The following is a 23157-nucleotide window of genomic DNA, read 5'->3' on the forward strand; positions in this document are numbered from 1 at the left end:
CAACGCTGCCGTGTTCTTCCACTCTTATAGGCCTATTACTTTTTATCTAGCTACTGTTGGTGTGTCTAAGGGAAAAAGAAATGCGATTACCATCACCGAGTCCTTTTTGCTTCATCTTCTTTTACCTTTTTCGTCTGAGGGGATAACTGGAGAGAACCGAGTGGCACTATAAGAGTGGGAGAGAGGGGGGGTGGACCCAGGGAAACGCTGGAAGAATGTGTTTTCTTGGGGGCTTTTAATCGTTTTGGTTGTTTGAACTAGTTTTAGAGAAAGAGACAGACAGACAGTAGGGGGGGGGGGGGGGACAGGACACGAGACAGTTGCCTCCTTCTGCGCGAAGTACGTCCAGGAGCGAAACAATTTCAAGGAGGAGGTTGTTTGAAAAAAATAAAAAATAAAACTACCTGTGTAACTGTAACTCGAGTCAAGTACCCCTTCGCAGGAAGCATAAAAGTCTTGTCAAGGAGGGGAGGGGGAGACAGCAGCACGTTCCTCTCGAGTCTTCTGGTAGAGCAGAAGCGGTCAACATTTGAGCAAACATTTGGGGAAAAAAATTTTCCCCTCCTAACGACCTTGTTTTTGTCCCACCTTAATATACGAGGGAGAGTCTTTGAACTGAATTATATGCGCACAAGTGCCGTGTGTGTAATATCGTAGGAGCTGCAAGGAGCCGAAAAAATTGTCAAATTGCATTTTGGGTCGAGGTCTCTCTTATTTTTTCCTTGTCGTTGAAAATTTTCCTAAAGAAATGAAATGGCACATTTTGACAGTTATACATAATACATGATGTGTAGTAGTCGCCGTCGTAGTAGTACAGCGTGGTAATGTTGTGTATATTTAAAGCTGGCGGTTCGTTGGCCGGTTTCCTATAGCCCCGCTGGTGTGTATACGTTTCTCTTTTGAAATGGAAAAATTCGCCAATTTCGATGCAAATCGTTCATGCAAATGGTGTAGTGCACAGCCCCTCTCTCTGCTCTGCTCCGTCGAGTTGTGTAGAGTCTGGAGAAGCGGCAGCAGCAGCATCTGGCGTGCGCTCCCCATCATTTCCGATGCAATATGGTTTGATGGCGCATCATAAAAGTCACGTGCTGCGCTATATATCGAATGAAATGCGCACTGGCCCGACCCTCTCTCGTCCTCTCTCTCTCATTGAGCTGCACATTTATAGACCGACCGTCGTGTGTGCGCGCAAAAGAACCCAAGTTTGGAACAAATATTCAAGGGCGACCTTTTAGGCAGCACTGGGTGGTTTGTATGTCTCTCGTTGATTATTCAGTCCAGGAAAAGAAGAAAAAAAGGGAAGCGACTTGTGCTGTAATGTCCTTTTTTTGTTTGAAAAGGGGTTCCAAGTGTTGGAGAGAAAAAAAAATAAAAAGACAAAAGCGTGCTCATCGCAAGCTGGGTGGGTTTTTTTTTTTCAACCCCCTAACCAAACCCTAACCAAAAAAGAAAAAAAGGTGCAGTGCGGTTACCCAACGGGCTTCATATTACACTGTACTATACCCCCCCACCTAGACATTTATTTTATTCCCTCTTGGCTTCCAAGAGGCTCATAGGGGTGTTAAATTAGGACCGTTTTTTTCGGACAATTTTTGCGGGTTTCATGCAAACTTTTACTTTGATCTTGTCTGTGGTGGGTGGGCTTAATCCAAATTGTTGAGACGAACAATTTGATTTAGAAATAATCCCGATCCGTTCAGCGCAAGTTGAGCGCTGGCGATTAAACCGCTATTATCCTTTTTGGCGGTCTGAATTTAAGGTGGAGGCGTCGATTTTCAATAAATTCTAATCGATATCTTAAGTAATGCTAATCAGACGATTAGTGTCGTCTGCTTCCCTTTTCGTTTACAAGTTTACAAGCATGATACAAGCAATACAAGTTTTGAAAAGGAGACTAACATTTCAAAGAACAACGAAACGATAACTGTTTTTGCACGTGGATGGGATGCACGGAAATAAAATTACAAAAAAAGGGGTCATCGTTATGCGAACTTTGGTGTGCCAGCTTTTCATGCTCTCCACTCCATGCTGTTTGGCAGATAAATACTCCGAATAAAAATGGGATGACTATATGGCCTATGGGAGCTTAAATAGAATAGTTAAACTTGTTCCAAGTTTGTTAATTGTTACTTCCTGACTAGCATTATTTATCCCCTTTCAAAACCTTTCCTCTTTGCAGATTTGCTGAGGCCTGAGCCAGCCATCGTAACAGCTTGTGCTGGACCTCCAGTTATATGATTTGACTGTTGACCTCCTGTCATCAAGAACAATCCCAGTATCATCACTTCAAAGGTAATAACTTTTGTTACTTTTACACCTGCATGTGATACCTGCCAAATTTTGCACGATGATGATTGACTTGCATAAATGCAGTGTATTTCATGGAAACCTTCAATTCTCCTGTTTGTTAACAATTAGGGTACACCCTCTGGTTTACAACTGTTGTCTTGTTTTCAACTTCTTCTAGCTTTTTATTGTTCTGTAAATATTTTTCGTAACTCATTGTTGACATTTTTTTAAACAGCATCCAGCATCCTCTTTAATAAATTGGAGAAACTTCCAGTGTCGACCGAGTTAAGGATCTCATCAATTCCCCTTTCTTTAAAAGTCCTCGTGTATGCCCATGTGAATGTGGGTGTATTCACGAGGTCTCCCTTTTACCTATCCCTCCTGGTCGTGGATTCAACTTTTCTGTGGATGGATGGAGCACCTGGATGTGGATGCCTAGCTGTATTTCCCTATACTTCAAGGTAGGACAAATTCATTTCTATGTTCCCTTTCTGACTATTGAGCTTGGCGTTTATTGTAAATCGTTGCGGAGTACGTTTATTCCTGAGCCATGCAGTTGGTTGAAACTATTTCATCTTGCTGTTTTTGTTTTTTCTCAGTCAGGGTTCATTAAATAACATGTTTGTAGAACGACTGCAGATCAGGCTTGTTTTATTACCTCGCAACTTTGTCTGTGGGTAAAACAATCAAATTCAGAAATATTTGAACTTGAAGCAAAGTGAAACTTGAACAATTTTCGCCGCCACACCGGCACTTTCTGGTTTCTTATCTCTCTCCCCTCTCGAAAACAAAATTACACGTTCAAGTCTTTTTGACGATTTGACAACAAGCGATCGGATATCATCAAGCGCCGGTCTTAAAGAAGAGCATTGAGCACTCGTTTTGTTGTCTTGTTCGATGATGATGATCCTCTCTTAAACTATGGTCCTCTTCTTTTTTTTGTTGGGGCTCTCTCGATTGTGTTCTAAACACCAGGGGATGAAGACTCTTTCTTCTTCTTCTTTGGGAGAGAGAGTCTGTCCCCCCTCTTCTCCGAGTTTCTGCAAGTGATTGAGGACACACTTGGGTCTCCCGCGGAGCTCAACCGACCGAGTAGAGAAAGGCTGTACGCATCTAAGAGACAAGACAAGAGTAGAGAGAGAGCTAAAGGTTATTTCTTTTCGCCTTGTTTTTACAACTCCACCACTTAACTTTCGATTCGAGATGACATTGAGCATCGGTCGTGGCAGCAGACCACTGCATGCTGTGTGACAACAAAAGAAGTAGTGTGCACTGAACACACGGCGAATAACCTAGAAGGAAAGAACCTTTAGACAGGACAAGAACTAAGCCCCTTTTCTCTTTTGTGTGTGTGTGTCTCCCCTCGAATTTTTTTTTTCCCAAACCGATGTCCACCATATTCCGGATGTCGGTATTGTATTACCTAGCTCTTTTAAAAACTACACAAAATTCGGGGGTAGGTTTATTATTGACTCAATTTTTTTTTCCTTTTTGTTTTAAACAAAAATTTTCTTTTTTGGGGTTTTTCTTTCTACTTTTGGAGAACTGAGGGTGGCCCACGATTGTTTGGGGCTTCTCTACCTACGAAAAAAAAAACCGGTGTGTGTCTTCTATGTGTTTGTGAACACCTTTTTGTGTTGGATAACATGCGTCGAACTAACGCGATAGAAGAGACCCCCCTCCTGGTGGTGGTAGTAGCCTTACCTACTACTTCTACCGTCCGTCTAAATATAAGCTCCTTGTTCTTGTTTGGTTTATCGGTCCGACTATGGTTCCTTTTTTCTCTCTCTCTCGGGTTCTCTTGTGTCCGTTAATATAAACCGGATTCGTTGAGGTGTAATAAAGGGGATCAATGAGAGAAAGAGAGAGAGAGAAAACCCCTTTTAATCCCTCAAAAGCTGCCTCACTTGTTATACCTTACACTGGTTCAGTATAACATCCATTTGTATTTGATGTTGGTTGGAAACAAGGGCCCGCTGGGGGAAAAAATTGAAATGATGGCGCAAAGTCAAGCCCCGAAAATGTGAAACATCCACATTTTTGTTTTTGTTTCTTTCTGAAATTGAATTGATTTAAAAAATGTGATCTTATCTTCCCTTTTTCCTTTGTTTGCTTTATAGAAAACGATCGATAAAGGATAGAAAACTGGCAGTTTGTTTGTGTTTTTATTGATCTGTTGCATCAAAGTTAAGTTTTGTAGCGATCAATGACACTGGTGAGAGGGGGTGCACCATAGGAGGAAAAAAGGAGATGGAAGAAGAAGAGCAAAGAGCCAAAAAAAAAAAAGTTTGTGTCAATTTTAGATGCGTTGATTCCTCTTGTCAGAAAGAAAAAAAGCATCGCCAGAAATGAACAAAACAAATAAAGAATTGTATTTCATGCAAAAGAAGCTAAGAAGAAGAAGAAGAGAGTGAGAGAGCGTGACTTCCAAAGTGTCACAGAGGACTCGACACACACACAGCAAAAATAAAACTTTTTTTTTCTTTTTCCTTGAAAGCCGACAGAACGGAAATGTGTCGGTGCTCCGGGAGTGAGTCTAGTCTGAACGAAAGACAAAAAAAGAAAAGGAAATAAAGCAAAAAAAAAAGTAGTTTTTTTTAGGGGAAAAGGAATTTCATCCGTGGGTGACTTCTCCATTATAACGGCACTCTTGACAGTCGTAATATAAACATATACAAATAAACATGGGTGGTATATACACATCGGATGCAAAGTAGGGCCGTATGTCAAGTCCTCAGAGAGGCGAAGAAAAGGCGGGGTTGGTGGGGGGGATAGTGTACCGAGAGGTCTCTGGGAAGAAGAAAACAACACGTCATTCGACTTCGACTTTGATCATATGAAGAAAAGAGCAACCAAATACTCTTATGTATGTATTTTTCTCTCTCTCTTGTTCCCTGGATATAACCCGCCGATGTGCATGGCGTGTGTGTGTGTCCTCCCTCGCCGTCTGTGCGAAGCTTATCGATCAAGTTTTCGAGTCGATACACATTCTAGTCATTTTGGGGATGGTACTCGTTCCTATATAGCTTTGGTGGTAGTAGGGGTGTGTGTGTGTATATATTCGAGTTGACGTGAGTTCACTGATGAGAGCTAACCTTGTAGCTGCAACACGGGAAAAATAGGAGAAGTTTGTCCCTGTTGAAATGACAACATCTTTTGATGTTTTACTTCTTTAGACATTCCTCCGAGTCGTTGTCGTTGTCGTACTGGTGTAGACACAACATACACATAGACAGAGACAGTGTGCAAGATTCTCTCCATCCGCATTCCGGCTGGATTGAGAAAAGCCGCGTCGGATTAGAATATATGTTAAAAAGACGGTCGACATATGGGCCCTCGAACGACGAGGGGAGGAGGGTGGACCGACGACGACGAGGGGAGGGACCGAAAATGTGTTGTGTAATTTCGAAAATCAGCGATGCGAGAATCTGACGTCGACTGACACTACACCACTCTGTCTGCGAGCCCAGCAAGCCGAGTTTCTCCACTCTCATCTGTCTGTCAGGATCAGCACGGACAGAAAGACAGTGGGTGACAGAACCAGTTGTTGGCTATTGAGCGCTTTGATATTCAACTCTCTTCTCTCTCTTTCTCTACTTCTCTCTCTCTAGCTGGCTGATTTCATCGAAACTTTGCACTAGTGTTCTTCTTTACTTTTTCTTACACTCACGCCTTTTATATTCCCCGTATCCGCCCTCTCTCCCTGCTATAATATCGTAGGCCTTGTCTTTTTTTTCTTTTGGCTGGGGCCGTCTTTATTGGACAGATCGAATTGGAACACATTCCTATCCAGCTCCCAGCGACAGTCACTCCCCTCCTAAACAAAAAAAAAGTCGATTGAATTCGTTTTTCTTTCTGCCGAGAAAGGAGGAGGAGGACTTTTCTCGGTTATTGTGTAGTAGTAACTCGATTCAATTTGATCCGGAAGAAAAAAGAAAATAAAAAGAATGGAATGATGCTGGTGCCATCTTGGATGTTTGGGATCCGTGTGTGTGTGTGAGAACTATAGCCAACCCCCGCCGATGGACAATAGAGCAATCAGTAAAAGATTTGTGTATTGCGCCTCGCCATATAGTGGAATGAACAGTACAAAAAAATCATAATCATCATCATCGTAATAATAATAATATCATCGTGGCTGGGCTTTGGGCTGCTGGCCCTTTCAGAGTTATTCTTTTTTTTCCTCTCCAGCATAGGCCTATTGTCAATTCCGTCTTCTTTCTTCTCCAGCAGCCAGCCTAGCCCAGCTCTGCTGTGTGTGATTCAATTGGAAGCTTTTTGGCTTCTTTTTGAGTTTCTTTTTTTTTACTTATTCTCGCCGGATAGAAGAAGGAAAAGAGGAAGAGTGTGTGCACTCTCGGATGAATTTCCAACATTCACAGAGTCGGACGCTATTGTGTGTCATCTTTTTTCCTTTTTTTTTTTCTGGGGGGCTCCAACTGTCAGAATGCGTTATGACAGGAACAAGGCAACACGCAGACACACGCACGCTTTTGTATAATAATGGACGTTAGATCGCCAGAAATCCCTCCCTCATATCCTGCAGGACTTTATCGCGTCGAGAGAGATATATTATGTAGTATATAATACAGTGAACAAGTCTCTGGTAGTAGTAGTAGTAGAGGTGCTGCTGGCTCTTCTTCCTCGATCGTGGATTGCCTATTGTCCGAATCCGGTCGACCCCCCTTACAGCGTCGGTGACAATACGCCGCGAATCATATACATTTATGTACAGTACAGTATGTGTGTGTGCACCGTAAAGGCTATATAGCTAGCAGCACCCCACCTACTACTTCCGTCCTGCTGGGAAATAATTCAGTTTTTCTTTTTTTCTCTAGAGCTTAAACACATAGTTCTATCTAGCTATATACAAGCCAGTGGATGGATGTGCAATAGGTCACTACATGGGACCTCCAATTTCTTTCCTTTTCTAACCCCACTTTTCAATAGAGTCGGGGCTTTTGTTGGCATTATCATCTGATTATTTACGTCTTTGCATGCCTTACAAACGAGGAGGAAATTTACTTTTTTTCTTTTTGTGCGTGGCTTGTTATTGTTATTCGGGTCGGGTTAAAAGGCCAACAAGTAAAAATATAAAAAAACTAGACCCTTTTTTTGGTGGGCCGATTATTCCACACCCAGCTGCCGGGGCTCTCTGTATAAACTTTTTTCCCTTTTGTTAAAAAAGTTTTGTATTCTCCAATTAGCTTCGCGTTTGGAGGTGGGATGGTGTATATATAGCACAAGGAGCCGGCGCATTATTCAGATGAATACGGAGAAAATCTGACCTTGCACCACCTTTGATTGAATCGTCAAATCAAATCAATGGCGACTTTGAATGATGAATCGATCGAAGATAGAGGAGGGAGGCCCTTTACTATATCGGAGCTCTGCTACTACTCTATCCAGTCTATGCTGCGCGTAGCTAGTTTGAGTGTGTTGTGAAGTAAACAGATAAAGACGAAGGGAAGAATCGAATATAATAGTTGATGCATGAAGCTGTCAAATGGGGGGAAAAACTGGGCGTGATGGAAGAGCTTTTTTTCCGGGGAGAGTGTCTGTGAGAGAGCATCCTTTGGCGCATCGGAAAAATACATTTTTCGGAGAGAGAAGAAGAAACTGAACAAAAATTTCTTGTTCATCCGAAAGTGGGAGTGAGATACTCGAAAGAAAACGAGCGACATCTGGTCAAAGGTTAGAATTTTTTGGTTCCTCTTTTTCTTTTTCTACTTTGGGTCGGATCGCAGCAGGATGTCGTCTCACACACCTGTCGCCTCCTCAAAATACGATTTTTCATCTTTGGCTCACGTATATCGAGTGTCTCTCTTTTGCACATTCATCGTCATCTTTTATTTTTCTTCTTCTTCTTTCCCCTCCGGTCTAATGATGCTAAACAGATTCGCTAAATTAAAGTCCCAACAAATAAATGGACACATTGGTTCATAATTAGCGCCTGGGCTGTAGTAATTGTTGTTGATTTGTCTCTCTCGTGAATTTTCTCACTGTAGCGCCATTTTTAACGCCGCCATCGCGGGCCAGACGGACTGGCCAAAATGGGCAATTACCGGCGCTGTCACTTTTAATACTATTCTCGTTACATTATCACACCGCCATTTTTTTTTCTTCCTCTGGAGGTTTGATTGCCTTTTATTTTCTCCCTCTGCTTTGAGCAATTCTCTCTTATATGATTATCACCTGCTAGCTAGCCAGTCTGTCTCGTTTGGAAGGCGCCTGGCCAGCTGATGCTAATTATATTCATGCGCAATTTAAGCGAGCGCTCGAGCCCATCAATTTTTTCTTTTGAATGGCCAAAGTGGTAAAAAAGATGGGTGTGTATAAGGCCTTTGGCTAGATATGGTCAAGTTTCACGGCGATTAGCTCACAGGTGTGAACCGATCTATCCGCGCGCGTCATTCAATCAGTCGATAGACGTTTTCTCTTTTTGTTGTTTTTATCCACGGCCGAGGGAGAGACTATCATGCCATTAAGATGGGGCCGGCCACAGAGATATTAGACAAACAAGGGGGATTTTTTCTTTTGGATAGGAGGAGGCTGTAAGCACAAAGATGTTTCTTTAAAAAATAAGAAACAGCGAAGCTAAAGATGAATGGAAACGTTTTGGGCAGGACAATGGTACGCGTCGTTCGGTTATGGAATTGTGAATTTTCACCGGTGCATCGCGCATTGGATAAAGTTGGAAAAAAAGAATCAGAAATGGACGAAGAACAAAACGGGATATTACATAACTGAATGGATGCCGAGTATTTCAGGAATGAAGCACATTTTGATACAAAGAAGAAGAAAAAGGAAAGCTGTCGTTAATAAAATTCCTATTTGAAACGATACGAAAAATGGGAAGAAGAAATCAAAATTCCCGCGCCAAAGAAGGTATGGCTAATTACATACCTCTAGCTTCTTCTTCTTCTTCTATGGAGAGAGAGAGAAAAAAGGGAATAGAACGTCTCTTACAGACACAAGGGAAGAGCGAAGACCCGTTGTCTCTCTCCGTTGATATATGTTATCATCCCCCAACGTCTGGATTACACACTTTTTGATCCTCGACGCAAGGAATTGAGGAGTGTGGAATGAAAGAAAAACGGATGAATGCAGACAAGTTTTTTTTGTTTTGTTTTTTTGGCATCACGCCTTTTGCCGTTCGTCAACGTGAGCCGCAAAACACGAAGCGAAAACAAAAAGACACGAATCGAGGGTAGGAAGAAGAAGAAAAGAAGACGAGACAATTGAAACGTGTGGCGCTAAGGTATGTGTTTTACTGAAAGGAAAAACCCCCCTCTTTTATTCTATCATTTTTTGTTTTTTCAAGTCCGTGAGAAAAACCGCAAAGGTAATCATCACGATATTACATCCAGTTTTTTTTCTTTTTTTGTTATTATTATTTTTATTTTTCTCTTTTCATTTTGGCCGTCCAAATGTTGGTCGGTTTTTTACGAGCGCACTTTATTGAAAAATAAAAAAAGAAGAAAATAACCGAGGGAATTGAAGGTTATTTGTTAACTTTCTGTCTACCGTTTCTGTTCACCGAATTGGCGGTTGTTTGGCCATTTTTCTGCGTTCCTTCATTATACGCATCACCGCCGACGCTATACTATCTACCCAGTTTCTTCTCGTATCCTTTTCGATCCATCCATCATGTGAAAAACGTTTCGTGAAAGACGAAGAGAAAGAAAAATAAAAAAGAAGAAGAAGAAGATATGTTATATGAAAGAAGGAGATGTTTATAATCAAGATTCCCGGGATCGATGTGTGTGTGTGTTTGCTAGGGAAATGTGTACCGGCAAAGATATTAAGGACGACTAAAAGAAATAGTTTTGGAAGGTTTGATTTTAGCGTCGCTCGGGTGTAGTTGTACCACTGGGGGTTTGAACCATCGGTCCTATCCGCTCCTGGTAGCCAACAGACACACACACAGCTGTGCGTGTGTGTGTGTGTGTGTGTGTAGAGTCCCCTCACCCATGCGCCAGAGTGTAAAGGCCTCGGTCTCTCCTTGCACAGACTTCAGAGAGAGTTGAGCCTTGGTGGCTAGCGGACGTTGTCAAAAACCCAGTCGTTCCGCTCGTTTTCCCTTTTTACCCCTCTGGACAGAGTTTCTCGGACTCGTTTCATTGATAGTGTCCGTGTGTGTGTGTGCGTCTATGTGTGTGTGTGACTCAGTGAAAAGAAGCAAGTCGAAACCTTGTCCAACGTAACTCAAAACGTGTGTTTTTCCCTCCGTGTTTGTGAGTGTCAAGTGTTTTGCTCGCCTTGTAACTCATCAAAGGATTTTTCGTTTTGTTTTGTTCTTTCCAGACTTTGCGGACTCGTCACAGAAAGATATAGTCGGGTAATAGAAGAAAAATATTAAGTAGACGTCGTCATCTTTTCCTTCATTATCGTGTGGAACTACTCTTACTACTACTACTACCGCCCAAACATCAAATTTGCACCTGGACATTTCATCTAGGCGACATCCAGGAAGGATTGAACAAGGTAAATTGTCATTCCATTCGTACACATTTGAACTTAAAAACAGTTGTTTGATGGGGGGGTTAGAGTCATTTCTCGGGAATGATGATGGTCATAATATGGAAAAGGGAAATAGGGATAAAGGATCTCTATAGATATATGAGCTCTCAAGCGTTCAAAGTTATGTGGCTATTGTGAACGACACAGACGAGTTGTGCGTGTCCCGCTCGTGTTCAACCATCAGGAGGGGGGTCGTGGTCACGTTAAGGCTGGCCGAACAACAACCGATGGGGCATGTACACACACGGTGCAGAGAAAACTCGACGTGTGTTCGTTTCTGTTGTGTTGTGTGTACCCCTGGCCGCGGTCGTCCGCCCCATTGTTGGTGGCACGACCGAGAGATGGTCAAGACATATAAATGTCCCCTTTCATTCTCTTTCTCCTTTTCTCCGTGACAGTCGTCGTCCCTTTTTATTCTTATTTCTCTTTTCCTTCCAACACTGAGTTGACTGGTGCGCGGAGAAATGATGATTGTCTTCTCGAGTCTCTTTTCTCTCTCTCCCGCCGATGACCCAAAACGTCCCGCCCGCCCGCCATCCCGTCGTCTCTGACATCATCCTTCTGCTAGCCCCGTTTTATATTGGTGGCTTGATGGTGGCTCACTTGGGAAATTTCTTGTTGAGCTACCCCCCTCCCGCTCACGACTGGACCTCCTCCCTCCTTTCGTTCGGGATTGAATTGACAACGGCCGAATCAAAATCAAATTGTGAAGAGCCGTGAATTTTCTTTTTTCTTGTGAAAGAAGAAGAAAAGGAACTGAATTGTATCGCAGGTTATTTGATAAAAAAAGAAAAAGGGGATAGAATGAAACTCGGTAAATCTTTTGATTTTGTCGGGAGTCGCGTTCGTGAGTGGTAGGAAATGGCGCGAATCGGCCGAAGAAAAACAAAAATGAAATTCGTGTTCGAGTGTCTGTCGCTTGTTTCTTGATAAAGGATATTCTTTTTTTTTAAATTTCAAATGAATTTATTTTTTTTTCTTCTTCCTCATAAAGAAAAAAAGAAATGAACAAATTTGAATTTTGTTTTTGGGGTCTCCCGACGGATTTCCCACGCAGTCCCGGGTCCTTTTTTTTCTTTTTTTTTGTCGGTGGACAACCCGTCGACCGAAAATGTGATTATTATTCACCTGTTCCTCTCTCTCTCTCTCGTGTGCTGTTTTTCTGTTCCGTTGTTGCTGTTGCTGTTGTTGTTGTTGTCGTGTACGGCACAAATGACTTGTAGCGTTTTTCTCGTCCTCTTGTCCCGCTTTGGCCGTCCCCCCGAAAGGATCGTATGTCACCGAACGGCCGACCGTCGCCTGTTGTTACCCCACACCCGTTAGCAGCGTCAGTGACATTAGCTAATAACCACCACGGCCACCGACAGGAAAAAGAAGAAGAAGAAGAAGAAGTAACAAAGTTTAAAAATAAAGAAACTTTCCAAGAATAGACGAAAGCCTCGGGGACGGACATGTGTTGTTGCCGTTTTCTTTTTTAATATCAAGACCGAAAGTAGCGATGATGATGATGATGATGATGATGACGTTTTATGGCTTAACCGGGGAGGAGAGATAAGATCCACGCCCGCCGTCTTGCAGCGGCTTTTTGAATCTCCCGCCATAGTGTAATGATTGTTGTCTAGCATCTTGTAATGTTTCATTAAGGGACGCATGATTATTTCCCTCTCCTTTCTTTTTTAATTCGAAAAATTTTGTTTCATTTGATTTTCAACTTTTTCTTCGTCTTCTCCTTCTCGTACCGAAGGGGTCGTGAGGGGTTCGTTCGCAATTAGTCTCTCTTTACACACAAACAAACTAAGAGAGAAGAGAATATATAAAGCAGCAGACGGAATAGAGAGAGAGAGAGAGGGCTGTGTCTTTAGCCTGGAGGATCTCGTTACGAAATAGGAGCGATGGTTGTGTGTGTGTGTGGACTGTGTTCTTGCCGTTTCGTGATGCTCTTCACCACCCACCACGCCCATTGCCTCCTTTTGCCCTTCTTGGGGCTTTCTCTAACTCCTTGTTGGATGTAGATATATATATTTGTAATAAGAAGAACATCATTTCAACTCGAGGAATATGAACCCGAACAAGATCTCGTTCGATCTGCTGCTGCTGCCTGCGTCTTTTCATGGGGGAAAAGCGAAACTTTTTGTTTTGTTTTGTTTTTATTTTCCCCTTTCACTTTTTGTTTTATTATTATTTTTCTTCTTCTTCTTCTTCTTTCATTTGGAGATTTCTTCATTGTCCTGATTGGTTTTCTTGATGGATTCCTTCCAATCTGTGCAGAGAGAGATGTGGCTGGCTGGCTAGCTAACCTACTACACTCGTTGGAGAAAAAAAGTTGTTGGATTGGATGGAGGGTGGCAGGGAATTGGGAGCAGCAACACACAGACGACTCCTGACTGACTGTTTCAATTAAGGGAGAGCACAGAGAACCGCCCGATCTAGTTGCTCTCTCTCTCTATATATATACTGCTTCCCGCTCCCGCTGGATGGATCGTGATTCTCTCCTCTCCCTTTGGTGTGAGCGCAGGAGAGCCACACGGCTTTTGGCCAGCGCTGATTGATCAACACTCGCCACCGTGATCCAACTAGAAGATTACAAGGTGGTGGTGGTGGCGGCTGTAGAGGGGGAGGAGGAAGTTTCTCGACGTGCAACGGAGATGGGGGGACGAAAAAAATAAAACTTGCACATAAATTATGCCAAAGGGAAAAGGAATAAAAGGGGAAAAAAAAGACGCAGTCACGACTTTGTCTTTTTTGTTAAAAGAAGAAGAAGAAGAGGTTTGTTATTTGTCCACTCCGGCGATGGCTCGTTATGATAATTCTTGTTTTATTTGTGTATATTTATATTTACGTTATGTATAGCTTTTTTTTTTCTTTCGGGGGAGGCGACTCTTTTTTTAAGCTTCTCTTTCGTTGTGCAAGAACCAAGAAAAAAAAACTTTTACGATGTGTCACGGCTGAAGGAACTTGCAGTCGTGAAATGTTAAAAAAAATTATTTTTCGTCTGTCCTTAGTCCCTTTTCTTCTACCCAACGACCACCACCTCCTTCAGACACTATTAAAAAAAAAGAAAAAATTTAAAAAAATAAAACGTCCTGGGTCTGTATAGTCCGCGTCCCGAAACTCAGCGTGAGCGTGAAACCTCGGGCGTCTAGTAGTGGGTCTTGAAGAGTCGACGTGTGTGGCTTTTCCTTTCATAATAAGAAGAAGATTTTTCTTTCACGTAGAATAACAACAACAACCCCCCCCCCCAAAAAAATACCTTTTTCGTGTGCGTTCGTTGACATTGGTGATATTACAAATAATTGTTATTCAGTTGAGAGAAAAAGGAAAAAAACATTTTCGTCCGATTCATTCCGGTCGGCTACCCGTCGCCGTTCCATTGTCTGCCCGTGAAGAGAAAATGGGGCCGAATTTATCGGTGAAAAATAGGAAATTGTGTTGTCGAATTTTTCTTATTTCTCTACCATGAAAACGATGTCGGGGTCTAGGGGGGGATGACCCAACATCTTTCTTGAGAATTTCTTTTCCCTTTTTTCTATGCTGTCGCATCGTTAATCTTTGCATCGGCAGGGGTCTGGCGGAGGTTATAAAATACACACGGGTTAGGGAAAAAAGAAAAAAGAAGAAGAAGAAGAAATGGCGATCTATGAGCTGCTTTCCGCTGGGGTTGACAGTATATTCCTGTTTTAGCCATGGGGGTGAGAGCTGAGTTCTTTTTCTTGGATGTAGCCTACGACTGATTTGTCGTCTATCCGGCCCAGACGTAACACACACACACACACAATGTCCTGCTAACTTCCTGCATTTGCCCGGCGATCAAAAAAAGAAAAGGCGGAGGGAGTTGGTGTGTGTTTGTGTGTGTATATATGGAGTTGATGGAAACTGACGACCCAATCAGCCGTGTGTTACGTCGCCCAAGGTTCTCCTCTCATACAAACAAGATGGGAGAGCGTGGAAGGGGGGGGGGGCCCTCTCCGCTTCCTTATCTGTGTGTGGATGCTCCGTTCTCTCAATCCATTAGCTCGGATGATGGATGAACTTGTCGTCGTCGTCGTCGTCATCGTCGCCGGCCCTCGGTCCCTTCTTATTCTTCGTATTCCGATTGCCGGGCAAAATCACGAGCGACGATCGTTAGATTATTATTACAAGGCCTCAGGTTGTGTAGAGAAAGTGACTCGAGGGGTGGGCCAGCGCTGGATCACATGATGGATGCTCCATTGACTTGTTTCTTCCACAAAAAATAAAAAATGATATCTCACTCAAAGTCAGTCACATCGACTTGTTAGCCTTGATTTCCTCTGGGCCGTTCAGACGACATACACTCTCGAAAATAAAATAAAATATTTCTTTTTGTTTTGTTTTTCTCTTTGACCCCCTGCCCGTCGAGCGTCTAATCTCATCCAGTTGATGACTGATTATTCATGAACGTGAAGGACCTCGACTGGGGTTGGAGGGGGAAGTCGACAACTTACTATCAAGCCTATACACACACACACACATCTACAGACCCATGGCGTCTACTCTCGTGCACTGAATCAGTAACGAACTCAAAGTGGCTCTTCCCCCGCTCGCTCTGACTTGTCTCTCCATGGGTGCCAGACTCTCTTTCTTTCTTTCTGTCTTTTTTATTTGTATTATTATCCATTCTGGTATAGTATTTCTTGAAGGAGAGATGGAAAAGTTGTCGCGGTGGATCGTGAGACGCTGGCCGTCTGTGTGTGTGGCGGGAGAGACGGAAAGGCAAGTTTCGTGTCACGCACGCCCGATCGAAGCCCGTGTTCCGGTAGAGATCTTTCTTTCTTTCTTCTCTTTGGTGGCTGGTATAGAAAATGGAGAGAAGTTGTCGTTTATAAATGAGCTTGTAGGTTCGACATTCAGCAGCGTCTGTTTTATGCCAGGTCGGGATGTGAGTGGCGTGTCGAGCGGCAACGCAAATGCCACACGTGATAGACACACGGAGATGTCGTACACCTTCCCAGACTTGACTGGCACGGTGTCGTTTTTTTGTTGTTGTACTGGTCCGTCTCTTCCCGGATCCACCAGGGAGAGTCCAGCAGCCGCAGCAGCAGCAGCTCGGTGAATCTCTGTGTGTGCCCGTTTTCCCCACTTTGAATGCATTTGCCATTCATTATGTAGACCGGGCAATTGTTAATACGACTCGACTCTCTCTCTCTCTCTTGCTGCTGCTGCTTCAGATGCGACTTGCTTCGTCTAGTCGATAAGAGTTGCACGCCACAAAAGCCCTGCGTGAAACGCCGACTCGAATATTACATCTGCGAGCGACTGCGAGTTCTCCCGTTCGTTCGTGCAACAACGGAATTCCGGGAACCGCAATCCATCTTTGAAGCTCATTAGTCATTTTTATACAACATTTCCAGAAATTTTTGAATAATTTTGCGTCTTTTTTTTATCTCATGAAGATATCACAAAAGAAAAGGAAAAAGGCTTTTTTGGGGGGGAAATAAAGAGACTAAACCTTTTTCTTTCTTGACAAAATAGAGAAAAGAAAAGATTTTTCTGTGTGTGTTATATTCCTCGAGAGGTTGTCTGAAAAGAAGCGGCTCGGCATTCTTAACCTTGTACAATCTACCGACCCACTAGAGTTGAGGTACCCCCACGAGCTAGCGGATGAACGCTGGAGAGCCGTGCACTGTGCTGTTTGGAGAAGTGAAAAAGGAAAAAAGAAAAAAAAAGGCCTCGTAAGTCTTTGGCTCTTTTTGATTGCATTTCCCCCGGTTGCGTTTGTCTGTTTTCTTCACTACGGCTGACGAGAAACAGGTCGCCCTCCTCCTCACTCTCTCTCTCATGCCGGCGGGTCGTCCAGGCAACCGATGCCTTCCAGATGAAACATACGGAGCTGGAAAAAAAAAGTCTATAAGGGCGGCGCATTCCTTTTTGGCTGTGGCGGCCCAGCTGTCACATGGCACCGTATGTCTACTCTCCGGACGCCCAGCAATGCCCCCAAAAGGATGTCTTCTCCTAACTCGCCTTTGACAGCGTAATAGTAGCGAGCAGAGACCAGCTACTGACGCTGGTCTACGGTGACAGGGGGAGCAAATTGAGGGTAGAATGCTTTATTAGCTATTGCGTCAAAGAAATGACTCTCGTATGTACGTACTACACTAACCCCCGTTCCAGCCGTCTTAAACGTTTGAACTTCGAAACGAAACCCTTCTGGGATTTCTCATTTTCTCTCAATTTCCAGTTTCATCAGCGACTCAAGTTTTAAAAAAAATGTCTAGCCCGATATATTTGAAAATAATGAAACTGCTGATTGAGAAGTAACACTTTTTTTCCATGATAAAGAAGGGGGGATTATGGCATTCAAATTATTTTGTGTGTCTGTGTGGCCGATAGGACGAGTCGAGTACAAAGTCTTGGATTCATGATCGCATTATTTGAGGCTTTTCGTCCCTTTTTATTTTTTCGTACCCAGCTTTGAATTGCTGCTGCGGCTGCATCCTCCCCTTTTTCCTTCTATTCTACGCATCCATATTCAACACATTTTCCAATTTTCAATTGAATGGGTCTCTCTCTCTCTCCCTCTTTTTAAGCGCACGATTTGAATCGTGCCTCGGTTTTAAACATTTCCCCCCTTTTCAGTTAGTAACTACTACTACACCACCGCTGTATGTGTACCCTGGGATGGACGGCCTGTAAGGTTTTTGTGGCCAGGCAAAAGTTCGCTCCTTTTCCCTGGGCTTCTTCTTCTTTTTCCCCTTTTTGCCTGGCAGTGAGTCGCCATTGTGTGTGTCGCAGTAAAGCTGATTAAATGTTGCCCCAACGCGGGTCCAATATGACGAGCCCCAACGATTAATCTGCTCCTCGACATCGTCCGGGCCCGACCGAGAATTCCGTTTACGTCATGTGAGTGTACAGGGGGGTGGGTGGGGGGAGAGGAAGTGGAAGACCGGTAGGGTCTCTTTTTGCTACACATCCCACAGTTCAAATGGAGAGAAAAGCGTGAGGAGGGGAGAGCTGCTGCATTTGAATCGAATGGCCTTCATCATTTCGCTTCATCTCCATCATTTAGAGCGAGCGAGCGAGCGCGGGCGGCGGCCCGGCTGCACAACAATAGACTCCGGCCCAGCAAGCCAGAACTTTGATTAACAATTGCCATTCGACAATTTTGTTATTTAGACAGGCCAGCCAGCCAACGGCGGAGGACTCTATGATACATAGTATATAGACACACGTTGGCGTATTCGATTTCAATAGTTTTGTTGTACGGCATCTGCTAGCGCATCGGCGTAACATTTCCAACTGTTTCAAACAAAGAAGATGAGCTGTTAAGGGAGGGAGGAGGACAGACAGGAGGAGGTATACAGGGCCCGGTTGTTTGTCGTTTTACATTAAGAGTTGACCAGGCGGAGAAGAGATGATGATGATGTTATATAAGCTTGATTTCATTTCATACACAAATGAGAATTTGGAAGGAGGGGGGACTTTTGAAAAAATAAAATAAAAAAGAGATTCATGGAACAGGTTAGCCAGCTGTTCCAGGGCCCTTTTCTTTTTACCTTACCTTCAATCAAACCGTCTTTGTACATGGGGAGGAACGGACAACACACACACAACTTTGAACTAGGGAATTAACCCGAGTGACGTGCTGGGAAAAAAAGGGGACGATGGGGCCAATCAGATAAATGCCAGAAGCCTTAGAAAATAAAAGTTTCAGGCCTCTTGTATCTATTTTAAAAGAAGAGTGTGAGACTTGTAAGAATGTTGGAAAGAAATTTTCTCATTTCGACAACCCCCCAAAACCTTTCACCATGTCCACTCGTGTTCGAGAAAACGGGATTTGAATTTTATTTTATTTTTTTTTACCTGCTGGGCAAAAAGAGAGAGAAAATAAAATAGAGACAAAATACGGCGTATGACACACACGTTCCAGGTGTCAGCGTGCTACATTTCTGCCTCCCTCCTATGGTGGGAGTTGCAACCCAATCTGCCTGAGAAACAATTCCTGTTCCTCCTCCTTTATTTTCTTTCTTTTCTACCCCCTTGTCTCTTGTTATCTTGGAGGAATAAATGATGTGGAAAGACGGTCATTTATATCTCTGATTGGAATCCTTTTCTTCTTCTTCTTCTGTGGGAAAAAGAAACGAGAGTTCAGAAGAAATCTCGGCTAGTGTATTTTGTTGTTCAGTAGCTGGTTGGGTGGTATATACATACAAGAAAGTGACTGTATAATACGCGGAACAGGATTTGATTTTATTTTCGAGAGGGAATTCCCACCTACAACCTTTTCGGGTTGTTTACCCTAAATAAATTTTCCATCCCCCCCACAACAACAACAACCCATCTGTGACGGTTATTATTTTCGGTCGGATAAAGAGTGCCATCCTCCGGTACGGGAATAGACTCAAAGGGATTTATTTTACGAATGAATAGGCTTAATACCTCACAATCTGCCATTTACGTTTAAGGAGCTAAAGCTTGCAGCTAGCAACAACACTGAGGCTGTGGGTTCTGAACCCCACACCAGTTCATTCCCTTACAAGGAATTATACGTGAAAAAAAAGACCAGTTTTTCTTTTTTATTTCACTTGGACAAAAACGGCAGTAAAAACGAAAGTTGCGGAATAATCACACAAGAAAGAAACGTTCAAACAGTTGCCCAAAAGTCTTTTTGTAGTTTACCAAACATGTCAAACGACAGATTTGAGACCTTTTCACCCCTTCCAACAAGTTTCTTTCTTTATATAATATCTTTTTTCTTTCTTTTTTTTCCCGAGGCTGTTATCGCGTGAAATTCTCTTATTTTTTTTTTCTTTTTATGTTTGGGCGAGTGCTTATCTCTGCACCTTGTCACAACCAAATCTCTTTTTAAAAAAAAGAAAACGACATCAAAGAGTTGCTATTGTATCTTTTTCTGGTTTTTTTCCATTTCTTTCTTCTTTTATTTATTTTTTTTAATGCCACCAGTTTGTTATCGGAATCGGATTCTATCCAGTCGATGATCCCGGGACCCCGTTATAGAGGTGGACGAATATCGCGCAGGATCGTTTGGAAAATCAATCGTGAGTTGTTTGGTTTGTTTGATCGTCAATGATTTCCCAAAGAATTGTTTTATGCTCGAATTTCATTGCGACTTTTGTGGTGCTTTAAAAAAGAAAGAAAAAAAAAACAAGTTTTATTCGCCGAATTTTCACGAGTTTTAAGACCTATAAAAAAACAACCTTTTTTGGGGTCGGGTCTGATTATTAGCCACGTGTCGGTTAACGCACGACAGTTGCCGAATAGGGCGGGTGTTTTTGTTAAAAAAAAAGAAGAAAAAGAAGATTATATAAAAAAGGGTAGAAGATTTGAAAAGGTGCCAAACCCCATAATAGGGGCGGTGGATAGAGATAAAGAAGACCTTGCGAGAAAAGAAGGAATAATAATAAAGGAGAAGCCAATTAATTCATAGCAATTAACCCGAGCGACCGGCCGGCCAGGAACCCTGCGGTCCAGGGGGTTTTTCAACACCCGAAAATGCTCAGCTAGCGCGCTGCTCGCACAAAAGAAGAGAGATAAAATGTCTTCATGTACATATCCACAGCGCCAGACTCTCTCTCTCTCTCTCTCTTTTCTCCCAACTTGTCTTTTATAAGAATAACCGACAACTATAGCCTCTTTCTTTTGTTGAGACGATTGCCATTATTAAATGCAGACCACGCAACCGACATGCAACCCTTGTGTGTACATAATCTAAAAAAGAAAAAAGAAAAAGTCTCTTTTTTTGGACTGAACTCCATCTCAGCGGGGTGAATGAAGGGAGCTGGGGCTGCTGGCCGGGCCGCCAGCACACTGACCATTGCTTGTCTTTTTAATTTTTATAGCTTAATGTAGCCTAAATGGGAGTCGAGTTTGCGCCGCTTCTTTTTGTTGTTTCATTTCTCGGGGGACAGCAGGAGGATTGAAACTTTAACGCGAGAGGATGTAATTTTTCGGCAAGCTGCTGGCCAAGCTGGCCTGTCGTTAGAAGCCACCGCTCGTATTTCATGTGTTATGAAAAATAGAAAAATCAACAGGAGGGCGCACACACAAAAACACACCGGTCGTTTTGACTTTTTTATCAGATTGATGTCAAAGTCGAGAAGTAAAATAAAAATAGGCGGAACTTTGTTGGGTTTTTTTCTTCTTTTCCAAATGGGAAACCGTTGTGAAGCATCCGCTCTTGTTGTTGTTTTGGTTGTTGTTGTTGTTTATAGTTAACAGCTCCGTGACTGACGAGCCTCGCACGTGCACTTGAATAATGAAAAGATATACCTTTTTTTTGTCTAAGAGCTCCTAAGAGAGACGACGATTTAAACGTGCTGGCTCATCCCCGTTGTTCTTTTTATTTTTTTGGGTGTGGCTGCTATAACACAAAAAAGAGGCCCCCATTCCAATAAAAAAAAATCCCCTAGATATTCCCGCCCCTGTTTCAAAAGAAAAATGGGAAAAAATGTTTTTCCTTTTTTTTCAACCGTCCAAAACGATACACATTTATCATCGTAAACGAAGATAAACTCTTAAAAGTTTATTGGCCCTGCGTGTATATCTAAATATATAGCCTGTAAGGAAGTACAAAGTTAATGATGTACGCACTGGGAGTAAAATAAAAAAAAAATGCGGATGGTTTTTTCTCTTCTATTCTTCTTTTTATTTTAAACGCTGGGCCGCAGCAACAGCAGCAGCCACCACCTGGATCGATACGGTGTGTGGCCACTGGGATGGGTCCCGGTGTTGTTAAGCCCCCTGCGCGACATTAGAAGGACTTTTCGGAAAGATGGTAGCGGCCGGCAATATGTTTGGTCCCAGTAGGACACAGCCCACATGAGAACACGAACGTCTATATAGACCATAAGGCGCTAAAAAAAGAAAAAGAATAAGAAAAGAGTCGGAAGGTTTTTGCGGTCGAATGGAAGAAGAAGAAGAAAAAGAAGCGGATGGATAGTATAAAGCCCTCCCCCTCTGTTTCCATGCGGAGTGGAACAACACACGTCCGTATTTATAGTGTAGAAAACTATAAAGGCATTAAAAGGAGAGCTCCTTCTGATACTCTCTGTGGTGTTTTTGTGGTTTAGGTATCAGCAGACGTGCCAGGTTTCTCTTTCTTTCTTATTTTTCGGGGGTGTCGGTGGTGGTTGGTGGTGGACGGTCAAAGCAATTAGGGCCGGATGAAGACGTTATATAGATATGGCTTTTCTGAAGTGTGATTGGGGTGGTGTGTGCGCAGAGGGAAAGAAAAGGGGGTGGTTTTTATATTTTTCGCCCAACTCTACGACAAGCGTCAAGTTTCCTGTGTGGAAGCACGCTCCAGTGACATATCAGTGACTTTTGTTTTGTTTGGTTCGGCTGGGAATCCGTACGTGTATAATACCCCATCAACTTTTCTTTTTTTCTTCCGGGGGGGGGGGTGAAAATAGCCAGGGGTTACAAATCATAATAATAACAATCTCGGATATTAGATGTGTACGTTGGTAAATAAAGACAAATGCTTTTTTTGACGTCACTTTTTTTTTGAGGGGGGATTTTCACCTGTCCGGTCCAGTTTTGTCCGGTGGTTCTTCCTCTACCAAATGGGGTGGACTGTCTAATTTCATTACAATTTTGATGGCGCCATGAAAACCAAAAAATCTAACCGGTTTTTTTACAATCGACTTCCTCCTTCGTGTCATGTCCGCATCACTAAAAAAAGAAAAGTTAATTCTCTTTTGTTTTTTGTTGTTTTTGTTAGTTGAACAAAATCGTGACATTTTTACAACTGCGACCAATCGAAGCGATAAAAAGTTATTTTATTTTTTCCCCCCCGTTCTCTTGTTGTTGTTGTAGCTGTCGGCCAGCCCCCGGAAAACAACAAAAAAGAGGTTGACTTTATAGCTGTCGCTAGTAAATAATTCCGTAGATGTAATCTGAACTTAATATCTCAACTTTATTATTTATTAACTTGCCCAAATGTACCCAGTTGACCGGCCGCCTATACTTTTCCTAGCTGGGTATTTATATTAAACAAAGACTTACGATTGTGTGTAGTCTAACAATTGTAATACAGACGGTATAGAAAAAAAAAAGGAAAAAAGAGCTTCCGAGTATCCTGCTGGATATTTGTGCAGTGTGAGCTCTCTCTCTACGTTACCGTTCATCATTTGTGATCGGTCCGGCAAGGGAAAAGCGGAGCTCAGAGCTTCTGGGATATATATATATATACGTACAGAGGTCCAGCCAAGAAAGAAAAAAAAGGGGGGAACAAGAGATGTCAAGAAGAGAAAAGAAACATTAAACTAATGAAGATGGGAGAGGTCGCCCGAGCCGCCGCTTTTCGCTGGCCCCGGTGGGTGTGTCCGTCCATCTCTTTTTTTTCCTTTGTGCGACTCTTTTAATACA

At 42.8% G+C, this 23157-nt stretch overlaps 1 protein-coding gene across 2 annotated transcripts in view; it reads left to right on the forward strand.

Annotated features, from left to right (window-relative positions):
* LOC124193484 overlaps positions 1-23157 on the forward strand; it is a 53383-nt gene that overhangs the window by 16155 nt on the left and 14071 nt on the right. Inside the window, exons 2-4 of one of the 2 annotated variants that reach the window (XM_046587333.1) lie at positions 2180-2292; positions 2525-2750; positions 10597-10776. The gene's annotated coding sequence lies outside the window, so the exon portion shown is untranslated. The remainder of the gene's footprint in view (positions 1-2179; positions 2293-2524; positions 2751-10596; positions 10777-23157) is intronic. The other variant, XM_046587334.1, reaches the window with a different exon arrangement.

The sequence above is a fragment of the Daphnia pulex genome, chromosome 5, assembly GCF_021134715.1.
Source record: "Daphnia pulex isolate KAP4 chromosome 5, ASM2113471v1".
Taxonomy (NCBI): Eukaryota; Metazoa; Arthropoda; class Branchiopoda; order Diplostraca; family Daphniidae; genus Daphnia; species Daphnia pulex.